Here is a 13,366-nt window from a genome sequence, read left to right as displayed (position 1 = left end):
CGTCATGTTTTACTCTTTGGTTACATTCATGACAGGAACGGTAGTTAGTCATTACACAAGATTCATCAGTTCACACAGGGTTATATTAAACACAGTCATGGACAATTTAGTATCTCCAATTCACCTCACTTGCATGTCTTTAGACTGTGGGAGGAAACCGGAGCACCCGGAGGAAACCCACACGGACACGGGGAGAACATGCAAACTCCACACAGAAAGGACCCGGACCGCCCCACCTGGGGATCGAACCCAGGACCTTCTTGCTGTGAGGCGACAGTGCTACCCACTTAGCCACCCAAAAAATAAATAAATAAATAATAATAATAATAATAACAGTATGTCATCAATCATCAATGAAAACATTTTAACGCAATGCTTTATTAAAGTAAAGATAATTATTTGCAGATGAAAACAAATATTTGGTGATCCATTAAACCACAGCAGGTTTGTACTGTATGTTTCAGTGTTGAGTGGCTGCAGGCTGCAACACTCTTAAAGCAACCAGGGTGTCACTCTGCTCTGATGTCCACTTTCAACACTTCAATGCTTCAAATCATTTTTATCACAATCGGAAAGAAGCTTCAAAAGCTTCAGTGAGGCTTCATCTGCCCATCACTAGCCTCTGTTGTACATTTAGCTGGGAGCCCTCGCAAACTTATTTAGTGCTGAAACACTCAGCCTCATTCATTTACCTTGCTGCTCCCTCTACTTTGGGAATCACTGCCTTAAAACATAAGATAAGTTTTAACATGAGGACATTTTAGCCACTAAATTCACCATGACACATAAAACCACCAGCCTTTACTTTAAGTATTGCATTACCTACCTGTCCATTGGCTTTACACTATCAGCTGCAATTAACACACTTGATTTAATCCACCTGTTTGTTAACGTCACTCCAAAGGTTGCTGCTGTTCATTGGCTAAAACGTCCTAGTTTGTAATTATGTAAGCCAATCAGAGCAGTTGAAACTCTTCAACCCTGAGCATCTTTAAAAAAAAAAATCCAACAAAGAGGCTTTTGGAGGAGTCAGCTTTAATTATTGTGTAATCATGAACGGTGTTATTTGGCTCTTCTTTGTGGTGTTGCTTGTTACGGTTTCCTGCTCAGGTAAATGATTTTAAAGTTGACTTATATTTAACTTATTATTGTCACTTATTGTCTTTATTTTATTGAAAGATGTTTAAATACATTCGGCAAAAAGCAAGCCACTGTAAACCAAGGGTGGGAGTTAGTTATTTTTAATATAAATTTATAGAAAGACTTAACCCCTTCATGCATGAACTATAACATGAATCAAGATTTTTAGAACTAAAGTAGAATACAAACTTTTATTGATTTTACAACAAATGCTATCAAGTTTTTAACATGTATTGTACTGTGCCGGCTATGAAGGAAAAACATGAACAGTCCAATGACCTGTGAAAACTGAGAAGAAGAAGAAAGAACTGGTTTGTATGTAAAATCTGTTTACGATACATTAGCAAAGCAGCCGGGGCAGAAAGGGCACAAGATATTTCAGGCAGATGTACTTGGTCTATTGTGTGCATGGAGCATCTTGGCATCTGTGTGTTTTTTTTGCTTCCTTGAGCTGAGGCCAGTAGTTTCCAGGCCCAAATCTGATCTCAGTACATCTCATATAGGTACAAACGGTACAAAGAACACCTTGTGATTCTCTTCTGTATATAATCAGAGATGCAAATGTATTAATAAAATATTACAGTTTAGTACATTTGGTAGTTAAAATATCCCTAGAATGCATAATCTCTTTTTTTAGTGGACATGTGGTTAATTGTAATTTACTGCTTTTAAATAAATATTTGAACAACACACTGTATTGCTTCTTAGATGTTGCTTTTTGTGCTCAAATTTTATTTACCAGCAAGGATGCCTTTTAGTAGAAGAATTTTTACAGAAATTCCCGAAGCAGATGGCGTTTCTGACATTGTCAGCTATTTTGGCTTATCATAAGATTTGTTGCGATTGCAATTATTGGGTTATTTGCTAGTGTCCCCTTAAAGGGCTGTCGAGCATCAATAACAGTAAAACCTACGCACTGTATAAAATAGATTATAAAAAATAATGACCAAATAGCTGTCCACTGTAGTGACCACCATGCATGGAATGGTTAAAGTTAAGATTAAGCTTGATCTGAGAGTTGAAATAGTTTGAAATAACATTAAAACCACCTCCTTGTTTCTACACTCACTGTCCATTTTATCAGCTCCACTTACCATATAGAAGCACTTTCTAGTTCTACAATTACTGACTGTAGTCCATCTGTTTCTCTGCATGCTTTGTTAGCCCCCTTTCATGCTGTTCTTCAATGATCAGGACCCCCACAGGACCACCACAGAGCAGGTATTATTTAGGTGGTGGATCATTCTCAGCACTGCAGTGACACTGACATGGTGGTGGTGTGTTAGTGTGTGTTGTGCTGGTATGAGTGGGTCAGACACAGCAGCGCTGCTGGAGTTTTTAAATAGTGTCCACTCACTGTCCACTCTATTAGACACGCCTACCTAGTTGGTCCACCTTGTAGATGTAAAGTCAGAGACGATCGCTCATCTATTGCTGCTGTTTGAGTCGCTCATCTTCTAGACCTTCATCAGTGGTCACAGGATGCTGCCCACGGGGCGCTGTTGGCTGGATATTTTTGGTTGGTGGACTATTCTCAGTCCAGCAGTGACGGTGAGGTGTTTAAAAACTCCAGCAGCGCTGCTGTGTCTGATCCACTCATACCAGCACAACACACACTAACACACCACCACCATGTCAGTGTCACTGCAGTGCTGAGAATGATCCACCACCTAAATAATACCTGCTCTGTGGTGGTCCTGACTATTAAAGAACAGCATGAAAGAGGGCTAACAAAGCAGGCAGAGAAACTGTAGTTCTACAATTACTGACTGTAGTCCATCTAAGTGCTTCTATATGGTAAGTGGAGCTGATAAAATGGACAGTAAGTGTAGAAACAAGGAGGTGGTTTTAATGTTATGGCTGATCGGTGTATTTTGCATGCACTAATCGGCTCTTACTATAACACTTATTATTCAGGACAAATAGAAGAACTGAAACAAGTACCCATTGGTAGGAGCTAATCAAAAGTCCAGTAAGCTGTTGTTTATTTGGGCTTTGTGCTAAGTGGATAGTCCAGGCCTCAATCACCCTATACATTGCACATGCATTCCCTCAGTATTCAGATATGATCAAAATGTCTTCACGCCTTAATATACCCATGTTTGTTTATATTTTTACATGTTCCACTCACTAGCTTTGAGTAACATCTAAATGACTCCTCTATTTAAAGCAGGACAAACGCTTTGGTGCTTCCGATGTGAACTTGGATTCTGGGACATTTGCCACACCACCAAAACAAACTGCAGTGCTGGGGAGCAATGTTTCATTGGAATTGGCTCAGCAGGTGTGTGTGTGCTATTTTTGGCACTTAATGCTTATGTGTAGACCCGTCATTTCACTGAGATGTGTCTCATTTCAGCCTCTGTCGTGAACATCAAGATGATGGGCTGCCTTCCTCAAGCGGACTGTAACAAGACGACCCAGGTGGAATTCCCTGCAAATAAGACTTTTTACAAAATGGTTAAAACTTGCTGTGATCAGAACTTTTGTAATGGAGGTCCTAATGTGCTGGTGTCATTCACTGTAATTGCACTATCTATTGGCCGGATGTGCTGGTTTTTATAATTTCACTGCTGCTGCACATTGTTTAAGACTTAAGCTATACTGATAAACTTGTACATTTCTTTTGGATTGTTGAAATTATGTAAAACACAAAAGTATCCATTTTAGAAAATCCTTGTATGTTGACAACTTTATAACTGTTCTCAAACTTTAATAAAATGTTACTGATGTCTAAGGATGATGTTCTGATTACTAGTCTAGTACCTAAACCACTGAGCCACTGCTGCCCCCTAATTCCACCCCTTCCTGAGTCCTGTCATTCGTCACTGATTTACACTCGGCTTTGCGCACAATAATGCATTAAACTTGATTATTGTATTGTACTCTTGATCATTTGTTTACATAAAGACTTCTTATTACAGCTTTTCAGCCATTGAAATTGTTTTGATCTTAAAATGTGAAGTATTTAGCTTGTCTGTGAAAATTGTACAACACTGCACTGAAACAATGGCTCACCAGTTTGTGAGGTTCCAGAGCGGTTACATTAAAACCACTTCCTTGTTCACACACACACACACACACACACACACACACACACAGACACACACACACAGAGTGACACACAGTGACACACACACACACACACACACACACACACACACACACACACACACAGAGTGACACACAGTGACACACACACACACACAGAGTGACACACAGTGACACACACACACACACACACACACACAGAGTGACACACAGTGACACACACACAGAGTGACACACAAGTGACACACACACACACACAAGTGACACACACACACACACAGAGTGACACACAGTGACACACACACACACACACAGTGACACACACACACACACACAGAGTGACACACAGTGACACACACACACACACACACACACACACAGAGTGACACACAGTGACACACACACACACACACACACAGAGTGACACACAGTGACACACACACACACACAGTGACACACATAGAGTGACACACAGTGACACACAGTCAGTCAGTGTCACTGCAGTGCTGAGAATCATCCACCACCTAAATAATACCTGCTCTGTGGTGGTCCTGACCATTGAAGAACAGCATGCAGAGAACCAGTCAGTAATTATTGAACTACAAAGTGCTTCTACATGCTAAGTGGAGCTGATAATATGGACAGTGAGTGTAGAAACAAGGAGGTGGTTTTAATGTTATGGCTGGTGTATATGGTCACCTTCCCATAATCACAACTACTAGAACAGTTACGAATCTCCATATGTTTTGAGTGTCGACTGTAGTAACCAGACTCTGAGACGTATCGCTATCATGGTACAAGTGTATCATTCCAGCCTCTTTCAATGTATGGCTTCTGTTGCATGGTGGCAGAAAGTGGGGGTCCTATGTTACCAGGTTCCTGGGATTCAAACCTTCTAGTTGGACATGTTCTGTGTGTATGTGTTTACTCAAACACAGTACATGTACAGTGTATCACAAAAGTGAGTACACCCCTCACATTTCTGCAGATATTTAAGTATATCTTTTCATGGGACAACACTGACAAAATGACACTTTGACACAATGAAAAGTAGTCTGTGTGCAGCTTATATAACAGTGTAAATTTATTCTTCCCTCAAAATAACTCAATATACAGCCATTAATGTCTAAACCACCGGCAACAAAAGTGAGTACACCCCTTAGTAAAAGTTCCTGAAGTGTCAATATTTTGTGTGGCCACCATTATTTCCCAGAACTACCTTAACTCTCCTGGGCATGGAGTTTACCAGAGCTTCAGGTTGCCACTGGAATGCTTTTCCACTCCTCCATGACAACATCACGGAGCTGGCGGATATTCGAGACTTTGCGCTCCTCCACCTTCCGCTTGAGGATGCCCCAAAGATGTTCTATTGGGTTTAGGTCTGGAGACATGCTTGGCCAGTCCATCACCTTTACCCTCAGCCTCTTCAATAAAGCAGTGGTCGTCTTAGAGGTGTGTTTGGGGTCATTATCATGCTGGAACACTGCCCTGCGACCCAGTTTCCGGAGGGAGGGGATCATGCTCTGCTTCAGTATTTCACAGTACATATTGGAGTTCATGTGTCCCTCAATGAAATGTAACTCCCCAACACCTGCTGCACTCATGCAGCCCCAGACCATGGCATTCCCACCACCATGCTTGACTGTAGGCATGACACACTTATCTTTGTACTCCTCACCTGATTGCCGCCACACATGCTCGAGACCATCTGAACCAAACAAATTAATCTTGGTCTCATCAGACCATAGGACATGGTTCCAGTAATCCATGTCCTTTGTTGACATGTCTTCAGCAAACTGTTTGCGGGCTTTCTTGTGTAGAGACTTCAGAAGAAGCTTCCTTCTGGGGTGACAGCCATGCAGACCAATTTGATGTAGTGTGCGGCGTATGGTCTGAGCACTGACAGGCTGACCCCCCACCTTTTCAATCTCTGCAGCAATGCTGACAGCACTCCTGCGCCTATCTTTCAAAGACAGCAGTTGGATGTGACGCTGAGCACGTGCACTCAGCTTCTTTGGACGACCAACGCGAGGTCTGTTCTGAGTGGACCCTGCTCTTTTAAAACGCTGGATGATCTTGGCCACTGTGCTGCAGCTCAGTTTCAGGGTGTTGGCAATCTTCTTGTAGCCGTGGCCATCTTCATGTAGCGCAACAATTCGTCTTTTAAGATCCTCAGAGAGTTCTTTGCCATGAGGTGCCATGTTGGAACTTTCAGTGACCAGTATGAGAGAGTGTGAGAGCTGTACTACTAAATTGAACACACCTGCTCCCTATGCACACCTGAGACCTAGTAACACTAACAAATCACATGACATTTTGGAGGGAAAATGACAAGCAGTGCTCAATTTGGACATTTAGGGGTGTAGTCTCTTAGGGGTGTACTCACTTTTGTTGCCGGTGGTTTAGACATTAATGGCTGTATATTGAGTTATTTTGAGGGAAGAATAAATTTACACTGTTATATAAGCTGCACACAGACTACTTTTCATTGTGTCAAAGTGTCATTTTGTCAGTGTTGTCCCATGAAAAGATATACTTAAATATCTGCAGAAATGTGAGGGGTGTACTCACTTTTGTGATACACTGTACCTTTCATATAATAAATGTTGGGTCAATCTGCTTTATTGGCATTATGATGATGCATTTAATTGGAAGTTCAGGATATAACGTACACTGTATAAATAGTAAGTATTGTTTTTTGTCAAAAACTGATTATACTATGCTGTTACATTTATTAGAAAAACAAGCATACATTTTCGTCCATTTCTCTCCATATAAGCCACTCGGATTCTTGTCCAGTCACTTGTAATCTCACAACTACTGCAACTCCCTCCTGCTCCTATTGTCCACTATTAAACTCCTGATTTTTAACCAACCCAAACACTGCCACATCACCCCACTGCTGCGTTCTCTTACCTGGCTTCCTGTAGGTGCCTGCATTCAGTTTAAAACACTGATGCTCGCCTACAAAGCCAAAAATGGACCCCAAACTACCTTTGAGGTCTAATAAACCTCCAAGCCACTAGTGTCACTCGACTTGATCCTTCACCCAGAACTCAAGGAAGACCAGCATCAACGTTCTTCTCTGTACTTGCACCCAAGTGGTGAAACAAGCTTCCCTTGTTTGTCCGAAAATCTGTCACCATTCGAAAGATGTCATCACCTCTTTACTAAGCACTTAAGCTGACATGTACTTACTAATGCCCTTATTTATTTCTTGCATTAAAAACACTTTGGTTCTAACTAGGGCTGGGACCATTCTGATACTCGGTATCAGGTGTATCGGTATCGTTATTGGTCTGATATTGGCCCAAATCACTGGATTGGATATCGGAAGGAAAAAAACATGTAATCCGATCTGATACTGTTGCTTTATGTAAATAACACAATGTAAATAAGGCCATTCAGAAATTAAAACACACTGATGTACTTAAACTTTTAGCATTTTAAAAATCATCTACTACTGCCACATCTAAAAACACTGTTTTACGGCATGTCGTCCAAAGTGTCTACAATTAGAAGATGTGGATGTCAATCAAACGCGATGGACCAATTAGAACTGACGCAGAGTTGAGATTTTCCGTTGAAGTTCTGTCACATTTTTAGATTATTAAAAACGTTAAAAAAGTGTGCTTATTAAAAACCCTGCTGGATTTTGAAGAGGACGTCTGTGGCTAAACGGGAAACTGTGCAGTTTGTTTTATTTCATAAGACTAATGGATTAATCGTTGAGGATGTGAGAGATCTCCAAGCCGGGACAGGTTAGATACAATTGTTTATTTTTTATTATTTAATTGTATAAATAATTGTATTTATATTGTTTAAAAATAATATTTTTTTATTGTTTATTTTATTAATTTTTTTGCTGCCTCTTCAAGGTGTAGACTTGAGAGTTGACAGATCCTAATTTTATATTGAAATTATAATTTATTTGTTAAATACAGATAAAGTTTGTACGTTTCTGTTAACCAAGCCAAAAATGCTGCTAAATGTTCTGTGTGTAAAAGTTAAAATAAAAACCGCAGTTTTGCATAAGTGTGATGTTGTAGCTTCTGAATTTGTTCCTTTAGAATATGTTTCACAGTCTGAGCATTGTTATTTAGATAGCTAGTTTACCCATAGTGCATTTTGACATGTATTATTACTTTTTTCATTCTTCATATTTGTGACGGCGGCACGGTGGCTTAGTGGGTAGCACTGTCGCCTCACAGCAAGAAGGTCCTGGGTTCGATCCCCAGGCGGGGCGGTCCGGGTCCTTTCTGTGTGGAGTTTGCATGTTCTCCCTGTGTCTGTGTGGGTTTCCTCCGGGAGCTCCGGTTTCCTCCCACAGTCCAAAAACATGCAAGTGAGGTAAATTGGAGAACAAAATTGTCCATGACTGTGTTCGCTATAACCTTGTGAACTGAAGAAACTTGTGTGAAGATAAACTACTGTTTCCTGTCATGAATGTAATCAAAAGTGTGAAACATGACGTTAAAATCCTAATAAAAAAATAAACAAACATATTTGTGACAAAATGAACAGTCAGTATTTATATCTTTTTTTTAATTTTATCAATATTTTACATGTGTATTATTACTGCTTAGTTGTTTGAGAGGAGAAATGACGGTATCGATATGGTATCTGTATATATACTGTATATACAGGGGTTGGACAAAATAACTGAAACACCTGTCATTTTAGTGTGGGAGGTTTCATGGCTAAATTGGACCAGTCTGGTGGCCAATCTTCATTAATTGCACATTGCACTAGTAAGAGCAGAGTGTGAAGGTTCAATTAGCAGGGTAAGAGCACAGTTTTGCTCAAAATATTGCAATGCACACAACATTATGGGTGACATACCAGAGTTCAAAAGAGGACAAATTGTTGGTGCACGTCTTGCTGGCGCATCTGTGACCAAGACAGCAAGTCTTTGTGATGTATCAAGAGCCACGGTATCCAGGGTAATGTCAGCATACCACCAAGAAGGACAAACCACATCCAACAGGATTAACTGTGGACGCAAGAGGAAGCTGTCATGTAAAAGGGATGTTCGGGTGCTAACCCGGATTGTATCCAAAAAACATAAAACCACGGCTGCCCAAATCACGGCAGAATTAAATGTGCACCTCAACTCTCCTGTTTCCACCAGAACTGTCCGTCGGGAGCTCCACAGGGTCAATATACACGGCCGGGCTGCTATAGCCAAACCTTTGGTCACTCGTGCCGATGCCAAACGTCGGTTTCAATGGTGCAAGGAGCGCAAATCTTGGGCTGTGGACAATGTGAAACATGTATTGTTCTCTGATGAGTCCACCTTTACTGTTTTCCCCACATCCGGGAGAGTTACGGTGTGGAGAAGCCCCAAAGAAGCGTACCACCCAGACTGTTGCATGCCCAGAGTGAAGAATGGGGGTGGATCAGTGATGGTTTGGGCTGCCATATCATGGCATTCCCTTGGCCCGATACTTGTGCTAGATGGGCGCGTCACTGCCAAGGACTACCGAACCATTCTGGAGGACCATGTGCATCCAATGGCGGTGCCGTGTATCAGGATGACAATGCACCAATACACACAGCAAGACTGGTGAAAGATTGGTTTGATGAACATGAAAGTGAAGTTGAACATCTCCCATGGCCTGCACAGTCACCAGATCTAAATATTATTGAGCCACTTTGGGGTGTTTTGGAGAAGCGAGTCAGGAAACGTTTTCCTCCACCAGCATCACGTAGTGACCTGGCCACTATCCTGCAAGAAAATCCCTCTGACCACTGTGCAGGACTTGTATATGTCATTTCCAAGACGAATTGACGCTGTATTGGCCGCAAAAGGAGGCCCTACACCATACTAATAAATTATTGTGGTCTAAAACCAGGTGTTTCAGTTATTTTGTCCAACCCCTGTATATATACAGGTATGTACATACATTCAACACATATATACTGTATATACAGTGTATCACAAAAGTGAGTACACCCCTCACATTTCTGCAAATATTTCATTATATCTTTTCATGGGACAACACTATAGACATGAAATTTGGATATAACTTAGAGTAGTCAGTGTACAGCTTGTATAGCAGTGTAGATTTACTGTCTTCTGAAAATAACTCAACACACAGCCATTAATGTCTAAATAGCTGCAACATAAGTGAGTACACCCCACAGTGAACATGTCCAAATTGTGCCCAAATGTGTCGTTGTCCCTCCCTGGTGTCATGTGTCAAGGTCCCAGGTGTAAATGGGGAGCAGGGCTGTTAAATTTGGTGTTTTGGGTACAATTCTCTCATACTGGCCACTGGATATTCAACATGGCACCTCATGGCAAAGAACTCTGTGAGGATGTGAGAAATAGAATTGTTGCTCTCCACAAAGATGGCCTGGGCTATAAGAAGATTGCTAACACCCTGAAACTGAGCTACAGCATGGTGGCCAAGGTCATACAGCGGTTTTCCAGGACAGGTTCCACTCGGAACAGGCTTCGCCAGGGTCGACCAAAGAAGTCGAGTCCACGTGTTCGGCGTCATATCCAGAGGTTGGCTTTAAAAAATAGACACATGAGTGCTGCCAGCATCGCTGCAGAGGTTGAAGACGTGGGAGGTCAGCCTGTCAGTGCTCAGACCATACGCCGCACACTGCATCAACTCGGACTGCATGGTCGTCATCCCAGAAGGAAGCTGACGCACAAGAAAGCCCGCAAACAGTTTGCTGAAGACAAGCAGTCCAAGAACATGGATTACTGGAATGCCCTGTGGTCTGACGAGACCAAGATAAACTTGTTTGGCTCAGATGGTGTCCAGCATGTGTGGCGGCGCCCTGGTGAGAAGTACCAAGACAACTGTATCTTGCCTACAGTCAAGCATGGTGGTGGTAGCATCATGGTCTTGGGCTGCATGAGTGTTGCTGGCACTGGGGAGCTGCGGTTCATTGAGGGAAACATGAATTCCAACATGTACTGTGACATTCTGAAACAGAGCATGATCCCCTCCCTTCGGAAACTGGGCCTCATGGCAGTTTTCCAACAGGATAAAGACCCCAAACACAACCTCCAAGATGACAACTGCCTTGCTGAGGAAGCTGAAGGTAAAGGTGATGGACTAAACCCAATTGAGCACCTGTGGCGCATCCTCAAGTGGAAGGTGGAGGAGTTCAAGGTGTCTAACATCCACCAGCTCCGTGATGTCATCATGGAGGAGTGGAAGAGGATTCCAGTAGCAACCTGTGCAGCTCTGGTGAATTCCATGCCCAGGAGGGTTAAGGCAGTGCTGGATAATAATGGTGGTCACACAAAATATTGACACTTTGGGCACAATTTGGACATGTTCACTGTGGGGTGTACTCACTTATGTTGCAGCTATTTAGACATTAATGGCTGTGTGTTGAGTTATTTTCAGAAGACAGTAAATCTACACTGCTATACACGTTGTACACTGACTACTCTAAGTTATATCCAAGTTTCAAAGTTTCATGTCTATAATGTTGTCCCATGAAAAGATATAATAAAATATTTGCAGGAATGTGAGGGGTGTACTCACTTTTGTGATACACTATATATATATATATATATATATATATATATATATATATATATATATATATATACACTCAATCTGCAGTATCGGTATCGGACATAAAAAGTGGTATCGAGCCAGCCCTAGTTCTAACTGGGTTGTTGTAGAGTTGTATTCTTGGACTGTTGTCTACTTAAACCAGAGTAAGGTAATGTTCACTATGGACGCTCTTTTGTAAGTCGCTCTGGATTATAGCGTCTGCTAAATGCAGAAAATGTAAATATAAATGTAAATATGAATGTAAATATGAATGTAAATGTACATTACTGCTCCTGACAGACCGTTAACCGTCTATGACTGGGAGACCGTCGTCTTCAGACCGTTTTAAACAAGTCAACGCTCGATGTGATTGGTTCATTTTTCAAACGACCGAACCGCAGCGCGCCAATCAGAATGCAGATATTATCGACAGTCCCGCCCAGAAAGAGAAACGTAGAGGCGGGCAGCTTCGGTTAGAATCGAGTCCAGATTAGTTCGGTTTGATCCGAGTTGATGGATTAAAGTGGAAATGAGCGATAAATTGTACCAGTAACTCAGTTTAATAAAGACGGTGAGTACAGTGGGGAAGTGAATGAGTGAATGTGGTGCTGTTGTGGAACTTTAGTAACTGTGTATGTTACATGGAGCTGAGTTAGCATGCTAATATTAGCACAACGCCAATACCTAACTGTTTTGCTCGACTTTTTATTTTATTTTAGCATGTAGCACTAAGCTAACCATTTAACTACTTTTAAACAGAGTTTGCAAACTACAGTATACTTTTGGTAAGTTGTTGGCCTTACAAACTTCCACTAGGCATTAAACTAGGCGTTAGTACGACGTAGAAAGTCAGCACTAATATTACTACTATGATTAAGTGTGAAACACAGACACACAATTCATATAGACTCGCACATATGGCTCAATAAATGCCTCTTAATTCACATATAGACTAAAACAAACAGGCCATGAACTTGATGGAACCTTACTTTAAATTAGATTAGATTCAACTTTGTCATTGTGCAGAGTACAAGACTGCAGTAGCATCTAACCAGAAGTGCAAAATAGAGATTATATTACAATTAAAGTGCAGGTGTAGCCTAGTGGTTCAAGCCCCACCACTACCAGGTTGTCACTGTTGGACCCTTGAGCAAGGCCCTTAACCCTCCATTGCTTAGACTGTACACTGTCACAGTACTGTAAGTCGCTTTGGATAAAAGCGTCTCCTAAATACTAAAGATGTAAATGTAAAAGTGCAGCAGTGACCAGTTAAGTGAAGTTTAGGAGACAAATGTACAGAGTAGTAACAGATATTACAGTATATATGTACATGAAAAGTGATAATGCACATAAATGTTGCAGTAATGACTGAGTATGAATAAAATATACTATATAAGTATATCACACATATACACACACACCCACATGTGCGTTATTGTTATTGTAGTGCAAGGTGAATTTGCAAATACGAACAACTTTTGGTAAGTTGTTGGCTTTAAAAACCTCAGACTAAACTGGGCATTAGTAAGACGTAGAAAGTCAGGACTAATATTGCTGCTATATTTAAGTGTTTTATGTCTCTGAAATAATCCTCGTTATGTAGTTTCTTATATATGACTCAATATAAACACATGTAAAACACAACT

At 41.2% G+C, this 13,366-nt stretch overlaps 1 protein-coding gene across 1 annotated transcript in view; it reads left to right on the top strand.

Annotated features, from left to right (window-relative positions):
- The first annotated feature begins 12,208 nt into the window (after positions 1-12,208).
- Positions 12,209-13,366, top strand: part of cep192 (centrosomal protein 192) — a 63,957-nt gene continuing 62,799 nt past the window's right edge. Inside the window, exon 1 of the mRNA XM_062991460.1 lies at positions 12,209-12,291. The gene's annotated coding sequence lies outside the window, so the exon portion shown is untranslated. The remainder of the gene's footprint in view (positions 12,292-13,366) is intronic.

The sequence above is a fragment of the Trichomycterus rosablanca genome, chromosome 3 (genome assembly GCF_030014385.1).
Source record: "Trichomycterus rosablanca isolate fTriRos1 chromosome 3, fTriRos1.hap1, whole genome shotgun sequence".
NCBI lineage: Eukaryota > Metazoa > Chordata > Actinopteri > Siluriformes > Trichomycteridae > Trichomycterus > Trichomycterus rosablanca.
Note: the sequence above shows the minus strand (reverse complement) of the source record. Positions and strands in the feature narration are given on the sequence as shown.